The following is a 15,217-nucleotide window of genomic DNA, read 5'->3' as shown; positions in this document are numbered from 1 at the left end:
ACTTCTTGTCTTTAAATCTGAGAGTCATTTACTTTTACTTACCTGATATAGAAGGATACAGTCACATAAAATAAGTTTTTATAGGTCAAAATATATAATAACGGATGTTAAATGATTAAATAGCATTTAAAGTAGGTAGGCAGGTATTATAAATGGGGTAGGTACCAATATCAGATCACAAAATCGCACCCACATTTACCTGATCATTAGAATAGGCCTTCACAACCTCCACGTAATTGTTAACTTTAGGTTGGTCTAATTTATCAAATTGTCCCAAGCAAGCTAACCACTCTTCATCCGAGGAATCACTCTCGCTGCGAGAGTAGGACGAACATGGCTAAATGGGGACTACTCCCGGACAATGAGGACACAAGATGCGACTGTGGTGCGGTCCAGGACCCGAATCACCTGTTGGTCTGCCCCATGCTTAAACAGCCCTGCAGTATGGAGGACTTGCTTATTGGAAATGACAAGGCCATAGCGGCCGCTAATTATTGGAAAATGAGTGTATGAACCGGACACGAAAAGTAAAGTAAAGTAAGTACTCTCGCTGCTAGATGACGTGTTTAATAAAAAATCTTCAAGTAAAGCCGTTGACACCATTTCTATTTAGTTGTTTGTTTCTCTAGCCAGAACTGAACTAGAACTATACTAGCAGCACAGTTCTAAAATTTTGCACTAAGTGCTAAAACACCGCACCGAATGCAATCCAGCCGAATTCTCACAGACCGCACTAAATTGGTGCATTTCCGAGACGAACATAAATATTTTCAAAACCAGTGCAGAACTTTGTCAGTCAAACAACCAGCACCGGGCGAGTGTGCTTTCAGTGCAGAATAGTGCGCACTAGTGCCGCCAGTCGAATTTGCTATATGAATTAGTGTGTAGTGTTACAAGTATATTATTTATTTTTACTGCACCATACTGATTACTTCTTCTTGCGGAACTAGAACTATGAATCCAGCTTAATGATAGTAACATTAACAAAAATAAAAAGCAATACAGTTTTCATTTTACCTTTAACACAATAATCATCATTGTACACTAACACTTTGTTTTTTGGTAGGTTAGAATATGTCCAAACTCATGAACACATCTATGCTATCTAATTTAACATAACTTGAAAAGTATTTTGCCCGGTTTTAGGGTTGGCAAGTTTTGGACAGCGTGGTTTAAACCATTGGTTTTAACCCGGTTAAAACTGCCCTGGTCAAATTTGTTTTGGAAACTTTAGTGGTCAAAACCAAAATTTCAAAATTAAAAAAATATATATGTCAAAGTGTTTTAATTATTTTTTAAGAAATGTTTTACCTCAAAATATACAAACATTTGTCCTCAAAATAAAATAAAAATTATTTTAAACAAAAAAAAACATTTAAGCAACAAAAAGCCAACAAATTATAAACCTGCCTATTATACCTACATTCCTACCTTTCAAAATTTTTATCTTGTTTTATTTTTAAATTTAACATTCTATATACAGAAATCAGTTTGTTACATTTTTCTACACCTAATTTATATATTTTTTAATTTTTTATTCTAGGAATACATTTTTTATTTTGGTTTTAACCAGTTTTGACCACTGCCCTGGTCAAAATCAAAAAAAGTGGGCATTTGCACACCACTGCCCAGTTTATACTTTTAAATAAAAAAAATTAATTTGATTTTAATTACATGTAATGCTCGGTTTATACCTCCAAATTAAAAAATTAAATTAAATTTTAATCAGGGTTCAGAGGATATATATCTTGATATTTACAGCTTGATATATTTCCGATATATTCGATATTTATATTAATTGAATAAAAACCGGTTTCAGTTATTCAAAGCATCAAAAAATTATTATATTAAGTATCAAGAATATTAAGTAAGCTTTACTGAACGATGACAAAGTTTGGGTTTCTAATTTGTCTGAGATCAGTAAAGCTGTTACTGTTCAAGATGCAAAGTGAAAAGGTACATTTTCTCAACAATGAATCAGTCGAGAAATAGATAGTTTTCAGGGTTGCATAATAAAAAGTTTATTTTTTTTGTATAGAAATAATATAAGTTATTATAAAAGGATTTGTGTTAAAACAAAATATAGCTTAAGTAAGCATAAAACAAAACAATTTTTTTAGTTTTTTAGATTTTTTTATAGCTAAGTATAAAAAGATTAAAAATGATATATATCCGATATATATCATGTGATATGATATTTATATAAATATCATGATATTTTCAAACCCTGATTTTAATTACATGTAAAATTGAATGAGAAGTATTGTGGTTTATACTTTTCAAGATATGCTAAATTAAATGACATATATGTGTTTTTGGCTTTGACGTATTTTAGACATATTCTAACCTAAAGAGGGTGAAAAATTCATGAAAAAGTTCAGCCATAAAATAATCATTTGTAAAATTTAAAATAATAACTAATGGATGAAGTTTTCTTTGGCAGTGGTTACCACACTAGTTGGAATCGGTGTATCCTTGACAAAACGATGGAAATGAAATTGGAGATATGGAGTAAGACCGATAAACAGGGAATGAAGGAAAAAACAAATCAAGTTTCACATTTTATCACAACAAAGGTTTCAAGAATTTGCCCTTAGTTTAAAGTTGGCAAACATGTGGCTTTAACTTTTTAAATTTAAGTTAAAACTTAACTTAATTTAACTTTTTAGTTTAATTCGTTACTTTGGAGGTATAAACCGGGTGATAAATTTGTCTTTAATGAACATTTACTTTAATTGTTAATTTGGAGGTATAAACCAGACATTGTCCCCTGTTTATACCTCCAAATTAACAATTAAACTATATTTTCGTTAAAGTCAATTTAATTTGATCAAAGTTAAAGCTACACATTTGTATATGACATGCGGTGAACCAACTTTCACCATTGGGTGAAATTGAGGCTAATTTGTGAACCCTTTATCACTTTTTGTTGTGATAAAATGTGAAACTTTATTTGTTTTTTTTTTCTCATTTTCTGTTTATCAGTCTTACTCCATATCTCCAATTTCTTTTCCATCGTTTTATCAAAGATACACCAATTCCGACTATTGCGGTAACCACTGCCAAAGAAAACTTCATTCCTGGTTTAATATTTTTAACTTTACAAATGATTATTTTATAGCTAAACTCTTTCACCCTTTTTAGGTTAAAATATGTCTAGAATACGTCAAAGTCAAAAACACATCTATGTCATTTAATTTAGCATATCTTGAAAAGTATAAACCACAATAATTTTCATTCAATTTTACATGTAATTTAAATTAAAATAATTTTTTTAATTTGAAGGTATAAACCAGGCATTCGTTTTTTTAAATAGAACCTTATATTTTTTAATACATTTGTAGATACTAGGTAGAATTTGAAAAGTTTTATGTTGTCTATACTTCAACCTGATAGTTTTCCTCAAGGTTTTACTAATATTGAATTTTTTAAGATATCAGTTTTTACTCTGATATAAAATTGGTTGTATTACCAATTACCATTGTTTGCACAGGGACCACAAATTATATTTACGCAAATAAATTTGCGTTAGATGCTACAGGGCGTTCAATTTTTTTACAGAGTGTTTCATGATATTATGATCATATTTTATGGTTTGATTAAATATAACAAAATAACACTACTTAAACAAAGATGTTTTGCTATGGAGATACATGGTGTCAAAGTTTGCATAAAAAGATCTAAATTTATTTATTTCTTCAAAAGGGCTGCAGATACCTCCCAGACAGCACAATGACGTTGAAAATATGTCTCTAAGATGTCTGATCCAGACTAACTAGACGTCTTATAGGTGACTGCCTATACCGGATCGGAATCTTTAAGACGTCTCTAAGACGTCGGATGTTACAAATTACAACGTCTGAAGACGTCTTTAGTTGAGACATCGTAAAGGCGTCGTGAACTACAACGTCTTTAATACATCTGAATTAAGTCAATTTTAGGATCTCGGCTTAATTTTTCCAATTAAATACTAAATACAAAACGTAGAGCCATGAAATAACATTTAATTTATGATAAAATAAGACACAACGTACAGAAAAATATAACTGAAACATATACCCTAAACTAAACTAATTGTTTTGCACTAAATGTCCTCTAATTTTTAATCCTTTTGCCCCTGTCCTCTTCTATCCGAAGCCCTCCTCAGCCAGAGCTGAATAGATTTTTCTGTCTCCTTTTCAGAAGTACTTATATTAGCAGCTTGAGCTGATTCTAAAAGAAATCAATAGCATATATATAAAATTCATTTCAATCAATATATACAAAATTTGTCCCCCATAAGTATGTGTATGTATTATATTGTTACGGTCTGGGCCTACTATGCTCGATACTTCTTAACGCGCGCTCGCTTCGGGATGAAACCGATGCGCCGCAATATCTGGTCGGGCGCGTATTAAAGTAGGCCACAGTTAGGAAGCGCTACCTGGAATATTCTTGAATGGTCAAGGCAACCCGCGAAGCGTTTCGCGGTCATTCTGGAACGTGGTTTACGAATATAAAAGACGCGGTGTCAACCGTAGTAGTAGTGTATTTGGGAACGCGGTAAAGTTTAAATAGCGAAGTAATTGTGGAATTGTAGTAGTGTTTTTAGTAGCTGTGTTAATTATTGTACGGAGTGTTTTGAAGTGTAAATAAAGTTATTAATTGTTGAGTTAAATTGACTTTGTGTGAACCCACGGGAAAATCGTAACAATTGGTGTCAGAAGTGCGATCAGACTTTAGTGCGACGTGAATTGGAACTAAACTTCGGGTTAGAGACTTGTGTTCAGAACCGGACTAGAGATTTTTGGAACAGTGGTGTGTTAAATTTATTTTATGCCAATAACAAGACGTCAAAGTGCAAACATGGAGACCCAATTTGAAGCTATGCTTAAACAAGCCAAAGAAGAACTAGAAAAGTTTCGAAAACAAAACAAGGAAGAACAAGAAAGGATTCGACAACAAGAAGAAAGAATTCGACAAAAAGGCAAAGAAGAACAAGAAAAGATTCGAAAACGAAACAAGGAAGAACAAGAAAGGATTTGACAACAAAACAAAGAAGAACAAGAAAGAATTCGACAACAAGGCAAAGAAGAACAAGAAAAGATTCGAAAACGAAACAAGGAAGAACAAGAAAGGATTCGACAACAAGAAGAAAGAATACGACAACAAGACAAAGAAGAAGAAGAAAGAATTCGACAACAAGACAAAGAAGAAGACAGAGAGCGGCAAGAAAAGGGTAACGTAGAAATATTGAACGTTCTAGCGGGGACTAAAACAGAAATCCAAGAGTATGTAACCGATAGTCTCAGAAAGATGGAGAATAAAATTCAGAATGATGTTCGGGAGGACATTAATAAAATTCAGAATGATGTCAAAATAAAGCTACGCGACTTAGAGCGGAAAATTGACAGCAGAAGAGTCAACTCTACAGTGATCACCGGAAACGGGCTCAACAAGATCAAGCCTCCCACATACGACGGTCAAACTTCATGGGCAACGTACCAACTCCAATTTGAGGCCGCTGCAAATGCAAATGGATGGAGTAACGAGGAAATGGCTGTAGCACTAATAGTGGCATTACGAGGACCTGCATTGGAGCTGTTACAGACTCTGCCTATCGCCCAACGAAGCAACTATGAAGCATTAGTAGCTGCATTAGAACGTCGTTATGGGGATCAACATAAGAAAGGACTGTATCGAACTAAATTAATGGCAAGACAGCAGAAAACTGGTGAAAATCTAGAAGAGTTTGAAACCGAAATTCGTCGCCTTGTGCATCTGGCTTACCCAGCCGTCCCGGATGAAATCCAAGAAGAACTTGTGGCACAGTATTTTGTAGATGGGATTCGAGATCCGGAGGTAAAGAAATGGCTGAAGATGTTCAAAGGGAGCAACAACAGCGAATTACTGATTCGAGCGCTGGAAATTGAAGCTGCGTGCAATGATTTAAAGCCAGAGCCTATTCAAGAGGAAGGAGTACCGCCAGCCGATCATGTTGCTACATCAATAAATAAAATTGAATCAATGGTCGGCCAATTAGTGCAACAAATGGCAGCATCAGCAAATGGCCAGTCCAGACAGTTAGAACGGTCACGTCCGATCACTAGAGTGGAATGTTATCGATGTGGACGCAAAGGACACTATAGAAGGAATTGCAGACAGCGGTCTTGTTCTCCAAACCCACAGTGCCGACGAAATCAGGACATTAGAACAAATCACCGGAACTTCTCTGCTAAAAGAAACATTACATGTTATATTTGTGGACGTAAAGGACATTACCAATGGAATTGCAGAAAGCAGTCTCGTTTACCGACCCCGCAGAACTGGCGTAACCAGGAGCAGGAAATGAAGAACCCGGAAGGACATTTACCGCGATATGTAGAGGATCGTCAAGCTTTGGATAGTGACTTAAGGTACCGGAAAGGACAAATTCATAATGGTTGGAGGATTGGTCAAATCGCGATGGTGACAGATAAAGAGGCTGCAAAAAGAATGAAGAGCTGCGTTTCTAAGGAGGACATAATAAAAGGACAGCGCTCAGACTCTGATTTGAAAGTAATCAGAAGATGGTTGGAGAAGGATTTGAAACCGGATTGGCAACAGATTTCCAGATATGGACCAACAGTAAGGGGTTACTGGTTGCAGTGGAATTCGCTTCCACTGCGAGATGACTTAATTACTCGCAAATGGGAAAGTCCAGACGGAAAACGCTTTGTTTACCAAACAATAGTGCCCAATTCCTGCAAAGAGAATGTGCTGCGAGAACTACATGACAGTCGCGGAGGAGGACACTTTGGAGTAAACCAGACTTTGGCTAGAATAAGAGATCGATTTTACTGGATTAACTTCAGAAAGGACGTTGAGGAATGGTGTAAACGGTGTGACCAGTGTTCGTTACAGAAGGGATCCATCACAATTCGGGAACTTAAGAGAGAGAAGATGAAACCAAACAACGAGCGTATGAAGATTGTGACGCTCTTTTGTTGGGGGCAAATGAAATACCCCTTTTGACACTAGTCTGATTTTAATTGCCTCGGGCGCCACCTGGTTTCAAATAACCGCGGAGCGTAAACCAGGAAAACGCTCCGTCTACCGGGGTAACTTTTAAGACAGTCGAAGAAGGTAAGCGGGCGCTAAGGTTTTGCAAGGCTGACAGGCCCAATGAAAGACAAAAGTAAATTTACAAACTCACCGGGTCGTGTTTCCAAATAAACTAAACAGAAATTAACACACTGAAACACTTAACCAAAATTATGACTACGGACCTACGGTGGTTAACGAACAGAACCAATCGGTGAAACAAAAGTCGGAACCCTAACGGTATCTTAAGTCTTAAACAGAAACAAAAGCAAGTGTAAAAAGGAGAGAGAGCGTGTAACTTTGTTTTAAGTGATCAATTTCCACCTAAAGCGTGTAAGTCGGGACGCGGGTGACAAAGCAGTTAAACGTACCAATAGAAGCGGTCAAATAAAAAGTGTACGCGTTAACGGTGTCCACGGCAGCTGTCCTGGCGGTCACGAACAGGAGAAATTCGGGTGCTAGCTACGGTATACTAATTACTGGGGAAATCCGTCGGGTCAATACGAGTCCAACGACGGCTAATTACGGTGTACTAATTACTGGGAAAATCCGTCGGGTCAATACGAGTCCAAACGACGGCTAACTACGGTGCACTAAATACAGGGAAAATCCGTCGGGTCAATACGAGTCCAAACGACGGCTAAATACGGTGTACTAATTACTGGGAAAATCCGTCGGGTCAATACGAGTCCAAACGACGGCTAACTACGGTGTACTAATTACTGGGAAAATCCGTCGGGTCAATACGAGTCCAAACGACGGCTAACTACGGTGTACTAAATACAGGGAAAATCAAAAGGAACGGACAGGTATTGCGGTATAGGCCCAGAACAGATGCCGTACCGGTACAAGTGGTTGGATGGTACTTACTGCTAGTCGGGTCTCGAGTCGGAGCAGGTTGACTGGTTCGGACGCTGACCGCAGGTGGAAGAGGCCGTTTGCCACGTGCAGGCCAGTTTTATTTCCTGCAATCTCCCACTCACCTACGTACCATGTATGGGGGACCGGAACCGCGCGCACTGCCACACACTGGGTGCCGGCAGGACGCCTTTGCAGGTTAACTGCGGTACTATAGCCGCTGAACATTCGGCCGCGTAAAACTTATTAACCACGCACTTATCAATTAGCGGCTTTCCGCGACACATCGCTATGACCCTAACGAAAAGTAACCGACGTCCCGAACCTAAACTGACAAGAACGGAGAAAATCCGACTGTTGGAACTTAAGTAATTAAAATGATGATTCCGGTTGATCGATCTAATTAAGAAAACGGTAAAACTTAGTAACTTCGTTACAAGATGACACTGGACCACAGACCAACTGGTGGCAATTATAAGAAAGGTGATGCTGTGTGGATGTTTCAACCCAGGAGGAGCAAAGAATTAAGTCAAAGATGGCAACGACACTGGGAGGGACCTTACAATGTGGTAAAAAGGTTAAACGACGTCGTGTACAGAGTCCAACGCAGCCCCAAAGGCAAGATGAAAATTGTCCATCTGGACAGACTCAAGAAATACCAGGGATTAGATGAAGCGGATCGGGACGATTAGCTTTAAGAGGGGGGCAGTGTTACGGTCTGGGCCTACTATGCTCGATACTTCTTAACGCGCGCTCGCTTCGGGATGAAACCGATGCGCCGCAATATCTGGCCGGGCGCGTATTAAAGTAGGCCACAGTTAGGAAGCGCTACCTGGAATATTCTTGAATGGTCAAGGCAACCCGCGAAGCGTTTCGCGGTCATTCTGGAACGTCGTTTACGAATATAAAAGACGCGGTGTCAACCGTAGTAGTAGTGCATTTGGGAACGCGGTAAAGTTTAAATAGCGAAGTAATTGTGGAATTGTAGTAGTGTTTTTAGTAGCTGTGTTAATTATTGTACGGAGTGTTTTGAAGTGTAAATAAATTTATTAATTGTTGAGTTAAATTGACTTTGTGTGAACCCACGGGAAAATCGTAACAATATGTATACTCGTATGTATACAAATACGAATTTCTGTAATTAATCATGTGATGGTTCTGAAAAGAACCTTTGTTCAACGTCGTCGTCGTCGTCGTCATCAGCAGTATAAAGTTGAGCTGAAACTAACAAAAAATTTCACTTTGACCTGTCCTTGCCTAAAAGAAAGGGTTACAGGTTACAGTTTTTTTTTATTTTCAAAAGTTTTTTGGGGAGAAAAACTAAATTTTAGTGTTACTGAGAGTCAATTAAATTAAAATTTGAGGAATATTTTATATATACTTTTTATACCTGAAACGTGATGAGAAAATTAAGGACAAACAAATTTCTGTAATTAATCATGTGATGGTTCTGAAAAGAACCTTTGTTCAACGTCGTCGTCGTCGTCGTAGTCGTCATCATAAAGTTGAGCTGAAACTAACAAAAAATGTCAATAGTACTTTTAAAAATGTAAGAAAAACACTTTGAGCTGTCCTTGGCTTCGATCAATGTTGTTGCATGCAAAAAATATGCAAACAACACATTAATCTACTAAGCCCTTCCACCCACGTCAAGGTCACACAGCTCCATGGAAGGGTACCTTTTAGATTAGAAACAGGTAAATAAATATTTCACCTAAAACTTATCTATTTGTTGTTACCCCAGTGTAATTGTCATACTCGTACAGTACTTGAATTACACTAAAGTATTTGTAACAACATAAAGCATTTAAAGTTGTAAAAATTGAATGAATGAAATAAAAAGTTGGGTACGTTAGTTAAACTTTAAACACTTTATGTCGATTGTGTGTTTTATGTGTGTGTGTTAGTATTTAAAGTGATTACACTTAAATGTCCAGATTCAAGTGTTTTAGTACCACTTTAAACACTTGTGTCGTTTGTGTATTTTTAGTTTTTCTGTTTTTAAATTTTTTTTGGTTTTTATTTATATACATATTTTTGGGCAAATATACAATATGTAAAGTTGTATCGAAATGTCATATTATCGAACAAATTTCTAAGTAAACTTTACATTCTGTATATTAATTTTTTTTGGGTTTTTTTTTATTCCTATTCTATTATACTATATCTACAACAGAGACCAGAGGGGAACTTAAAAACTATGCGCACCTAAGACTAACAATATTTTTTTTGGGTCAATTTTAAACACCTACAGACTGTACGTGCGAGATCATCTGAAAAACGTACCCAATTTCAGATTGACCCCACCAATCTGTAAACATTTTAAATTGATTTTACATTTTTTTAAATTTTTTTGGTAAATATAAAACATTTAAAATTGCCTAGCAAGATCAAATTCGTCTACACTTTTCTATCAATTTAAAATACTTTATATTATTTTTTTTTTTTTTTTTTTTCCCTTCTTTGAAGGGGGCGGTCCAAATCGGGTAATAGCTTCCATCGCTTTGCGCTGACGAATTCTCGCCTCGATTTCCGCTATTTGTCTCGCTTCATCCCTCTGATCCTCTGTCAGTTGGTCACTAATCGTGTCCGAGGTGCCAGGCATACCAGCGACGGATTTGCGCATTTTCAACTCCACATCGGTGAGATCTGGACAAATGGGGTTGAAAAATTGCTCTTTGGCAATTTGCACCAGGTGCGCCTCGCTCACTTCTCCCTCCGTCACTGTCCTCGATTTGTTCTGGAGTCACAGTCGGTTTCGGCTTTTTCGACCCATTGCTCCTCTGCTGATGATGATGATGATGGTGGATGTCGTGGTATAGCAGAGGGCAATGGTCGTAGCAGTAGCCCAAGTTGTGGCGAACCTCTTGGCGGCCGAATCTGCACGTCTAACAAAATTCGAATCTTCGACGATGATTTATGCGTGCCGGCCTGTGATGATTGTGATGGTGGTGCCAAGTAGGTGTTTGGTTCGTTGTGATGCTTTTTTCGTGGGCGCGCTCTAGGTGGTAGGGCGATTGGTGGTGACATCAACAGAGCGTCTCGGTCGTAAATGGTCGATGGTCGATCTCCAATCCGCCTGGTTCCATCAACACGTAATACCGCCGTGTCCAATGGGGGCAACAATAATTGTGGCAGCGACAATAATCGTGGTGGTCCACCATCATTACCGCCATCACCATCAACCACATTGCCACCATCGGGACCAACGACTACAGCATTGACGTTTTGATGGGCCCGTTTCCGTATATTATATACGACTACAGGCGGATCCGGTCTTACCGTAAACACTTCGCGGTGTACCACATTTCGCGTTGTGAGCACGGTGGTAGGAAATGTGAAACGACCTTGCATCGGATGTGGCCCCACGAAAATTCGAACCTGTGCAGGATCGCCGACTCGCGACATGGCGACATACAACTGGCCGTGAGCAAAGCAGGGACTGGTGAGCGCAATCCCTACCCGCTTAAAAGTTTGTCCTTGCGACTTGTTGACAGTCATAGCGAATGCAAGGCGTACCGGGAATTGAGTTCGCTGTATGGGCGAAATCAATTCTGGAACGGTACTGCGCAATACCATACGTGGTAGCCAAACTATTTTACCCTTAGACGGTCCAGTCAACGTTTCCAATTCGAGCAATTGGAAACGTTGACTGGCAACTTCGAGCAATTGGAAACGTTGACAAACCAACAACCTGCATCCGTTACACTGTGCGTTACCCAGATCGATGTTGCGCAACAACATCACTACGGCTCCAACTTTTAACCGCAAATCGTGCGGCGGCAAATTGGACGTATTGATGCCATTGAGAACATCAACGGGCACGTACAGGTCATTGGGTTCTTGGTCATTGTTGGTGGTGGTGGGAGGTGGAGCTGCTGCTGCAGCTGCTCCTCCGGGTACAATATTGGCGACGACATCTTCTGTGGCTGGTGGAATGGCTTGTACCACAGGTGGTGGTGGTGGTGGTGGTGTTCGCACAATCCCGTCGTCGTCCATACAGATGTTTAGCATCAGTTGTTCGATTGCATCGTCGCCAATATTGTTATTGTCACGATCGGGGGGTGGTGGTGGCATTCCGTTATTGGCTTGTGGTGCTGCTGCTGCTGGTTGTTGCTGCTGCTCCTGTTGGTGTCTTGCTCGTTGACGGGTCGCCGGCCGATTATCGCTCAGTTGCTCGTCAACGGAGAAGAAGGAGCAGACCTCAACGGGAAGCAATTCCAACACTTTGTCGTTAATTTCGCTAACTTCGGCGTTGGTTGGACATAAAATGACGCGTTCGTGTATGGTATCCCGTATTCGACTGGCCGTAGTACCCGCACCGCCGTATACGAAATCGATGAGGTGTTGCCGCGTTGGCACCCGAAACTCGGGTGGGATGTCGATCAAATCCCGCGGAGCATAAGCTACACGCGTCAACTTGAGCGGAAAACGTCCCTCACCAATTTCCAACAGCTGTTGGGCGTACCGCGCTGCGACGACGGGATCTGGACACGATCTGGCTCTCAAATTTTCAGAGAGACTCTGCTTGCCTGGCATCACGTAATGCCAGAGAAAACTACTCAAAACCGATCGATTCAGTATCGACATTGCATTCCCATGTTCACGCATCAGAATGGGCAAGGTTTGACGAAAGTCACCACCAAACACAACCACTTTGCCGCCGAAGGGTACTTGAGAGCGCGTAATGTCTCGCAAATAACGATCGACGGCCTCCAAAGCAAATCGACTGGTCATTGACACTTCATCCCAAAAGATGACGTCAACTTCAGCCAACCGTTTGCTGCGATTGTGCTCAACGGGCCAGCCCACCGTGGACGTTTCGTTGAGGTCCAAGCCGATCCGGAAGGCCTTGTGGCACGTCATGTCATCCATAATTAGGGATGCTGCAATTCCCGTCCACGCCACCGCCAACACTGTCAATCCATGTATATACCGGCTCGACTTTAATCGAGCATTTAATACGTTATACAAAAAGGTTTTGCCCGTGCCAGCCGGGCCGTCAATATAAAACAAATTCTGGCAATCGCGAACATTAGGCATCGGTGGCAATACATGATTGGATGTGTTGGTTGGTGTGACGCAACCGTCATTGACTCCTTGTTGGTCTTTATTCTGGTCCTCGTCGTCGTTGTCGTCGTCATCGGACTGACCAAATCGATAGAGACGTTGCGACACTAACCACTCACTAACACCAAAATGAAAACACGCATCACCATTGTTTAGTAAATTTTTTCGCCGTAAAATGGCAAACACTATACGACGGTAGATGGCAAGCTGTTCTACCGTCAAACAAACAAAACACGGTATTTAGAGCAATACTCCTCCCAAGCAATCCGTTCACGATTACTTTCGTCGGCATAATTATCGTCATCATTGAGGGCAGCAGCAGCAGCATCAATAGCAGCTTGTGCAACAGCAGCAGCAGCAGTCGCCGCCCCAGCAACAACAACATCATCAACAGTATTAGTGACAGGAGTACTGATGGTGGTGGTGGTAGTAGTAGCATCGGAAGAAGTAATCGTAGTAATGGCCGTCGTTGTTGTTGTGGTCAAAGTTGTAATGTTGGTTGTGGTCGTGGTGGTGGTGGTGGTAGTCACAGCAGTTGTAACTACAACTTCTGCAACTCCCTCGGCCGCCGTCGCCGCCACTTCCGTCTCCTTCATCACAACCTGTTCCACCACTTGCGGTTCCGTCACTTCCGTTACTTCTACTTGCGGTACCACTGCTACTACAGACGACTCCATCACTTGTACCGTTGATGTTGTCCCTGTTGCAGCGGCAGCAGCAGCAGCAATTGTTGTTGTTGTTATTGTTGCTACTGGTGTTGTTGTCGTCGTCATCACTGATGTTGACAATTGGGAAACTGCCCCGCCACCCCTTCCACCGCACGACGCCCGACGCATCAATGACGCAACTACCTCGGTATCTGCGTCATTACGTCCGTCATCGTAGGATATTGCTTCGGGATCGTGCAAACCCAACCTGGCCAAGGTCAAGTTATCGTCATTACTATTTCTCGCTCGAATATCGAATCGATCTGTGCAATGGCAAGATGATAGGCATGACCGTATGAAGTGGTGGTGGGACGTGGACCCAATACCAAGTCGGCAATCATGTGCGGAAACTTGAATTTGGACCAAAGCGCTAAAACATTGACCACATAGGATTGGCCCGCGTCCAAACTGATCAACACTAAGAGAGAATAAAATTTACGTAAACGATATGGTGCCGCACGCGTAGAAGCTTGTTGCATCGCACGTTCAAAAATATCCGTGTTTGCGAAAAGACCGCGACGCACACACGCTTCACGATACGTGTCGCACACGATCGTTTCAAACTGACCACTGTCCGAATCAAATGCACGGACAGTGCGCAGTTCGACAAATGATCGGCAGCCACGCACGTGTTGCAACAGTGTACGCAAACAGTACAATTCATCGTCGTGCGTTAATTTGACGTCCACGACAACGCCAACCACCTTACTATTATAAACACGTGATTGCCATTGACCGCGCCTTGCGTTCCACGTGTAATTTTCTGGGATTTTCCTATAAAATAAATCACGTGGCGCTCCCTCCATTTGGTTTAGCTTAAAGTAAGCCGTGAGTTTGGTGTCGATGGTGGCACGGAGCAAAATTTGCTCCGCGTCCTCGTCCTCCTCGTACTCGATGGTCTGCTGGTCCTCAAGGTGAACAGGCAGACATACAACCGAATGACTTTTATTACTCAGTTATTGATAACTTTATAGGCAACTGCCATACCACGCTGGATATACCGGTTCCCGTCCGATCACCGCAGTCAAGCAGCGTAGGGCGTGGTTAGTACTTGGATGGGTGACCGCCTGGGAACACCACGTGTAGTTGCCTTTTTTTTGCACTTGTGAACGAAAATTATATGAAATTTATGCTTTTTTCTTTGAAGTTGGTTATATCATCTTTTTAGGAACTAGCTACAGCTCTGAGATAATTAAGCCTTTCATTTCAATCATGAAAATGACATTTGCATTTCTCCTACACTTTTGGTGGTTTTTATTACTCGGTTATTGAAAACTTTATAGGCAACTGTGGACGAAAATTATATGAAATTTATGCTTTTTTCTTTGAAGTCGGTTATATCATCTTTTTAGGAACTAGCTACAGCTCTGAGATAATTTAGCCATTCATTTCAATCATGAAAATGACATTTGCATTTCTCCTACACTTTTGGTGGTTTTTATTACTCGGTTATTGAAAACTTTATAGGCAACTGTGGACGAAAATTATATGAAATTTATGCTTTTTTCTTTGAAGTCGGT

General features: G+C 40.4%; 1 non-coding gene across 1 annotated transcript; it reads left to right on the top strand.

Annotated features, from left to right (window-relative positions):
- Positions 1 to 14,670: 14,670 nt before the first annotated feature.
- Positions 14,671 to 14,789, top strand: LOC145738529 (5S ribosomal RNA). Its single transcript, XR_014180785.1, has one exon. It is a non-coding gene; the product is annotated as a 5S ribosomal RNA (ribosomal RNA).
- The last annotated feature ends 428 nt before the right edge of the window (positions 14,790 to 15,217 follow it).

The sequence above is a fragment of the Ips typographus genome, linkage group LG15 (genome assembly GCF_016097725.1).
Source record: "Ips typographus isolate SLU linkage group LG15, UJ_Ityp_2.0, whole genome shotgun sequence".
Lineage (NCBI taxonomy): Eukaryota > Metazoa > Arthropoda > Insecta > Coleoptera > Curculionidae > Ips > Ips typographus.
This window is presented reverse-complemented; position numbering and strand designations above follow the sequence as displayed.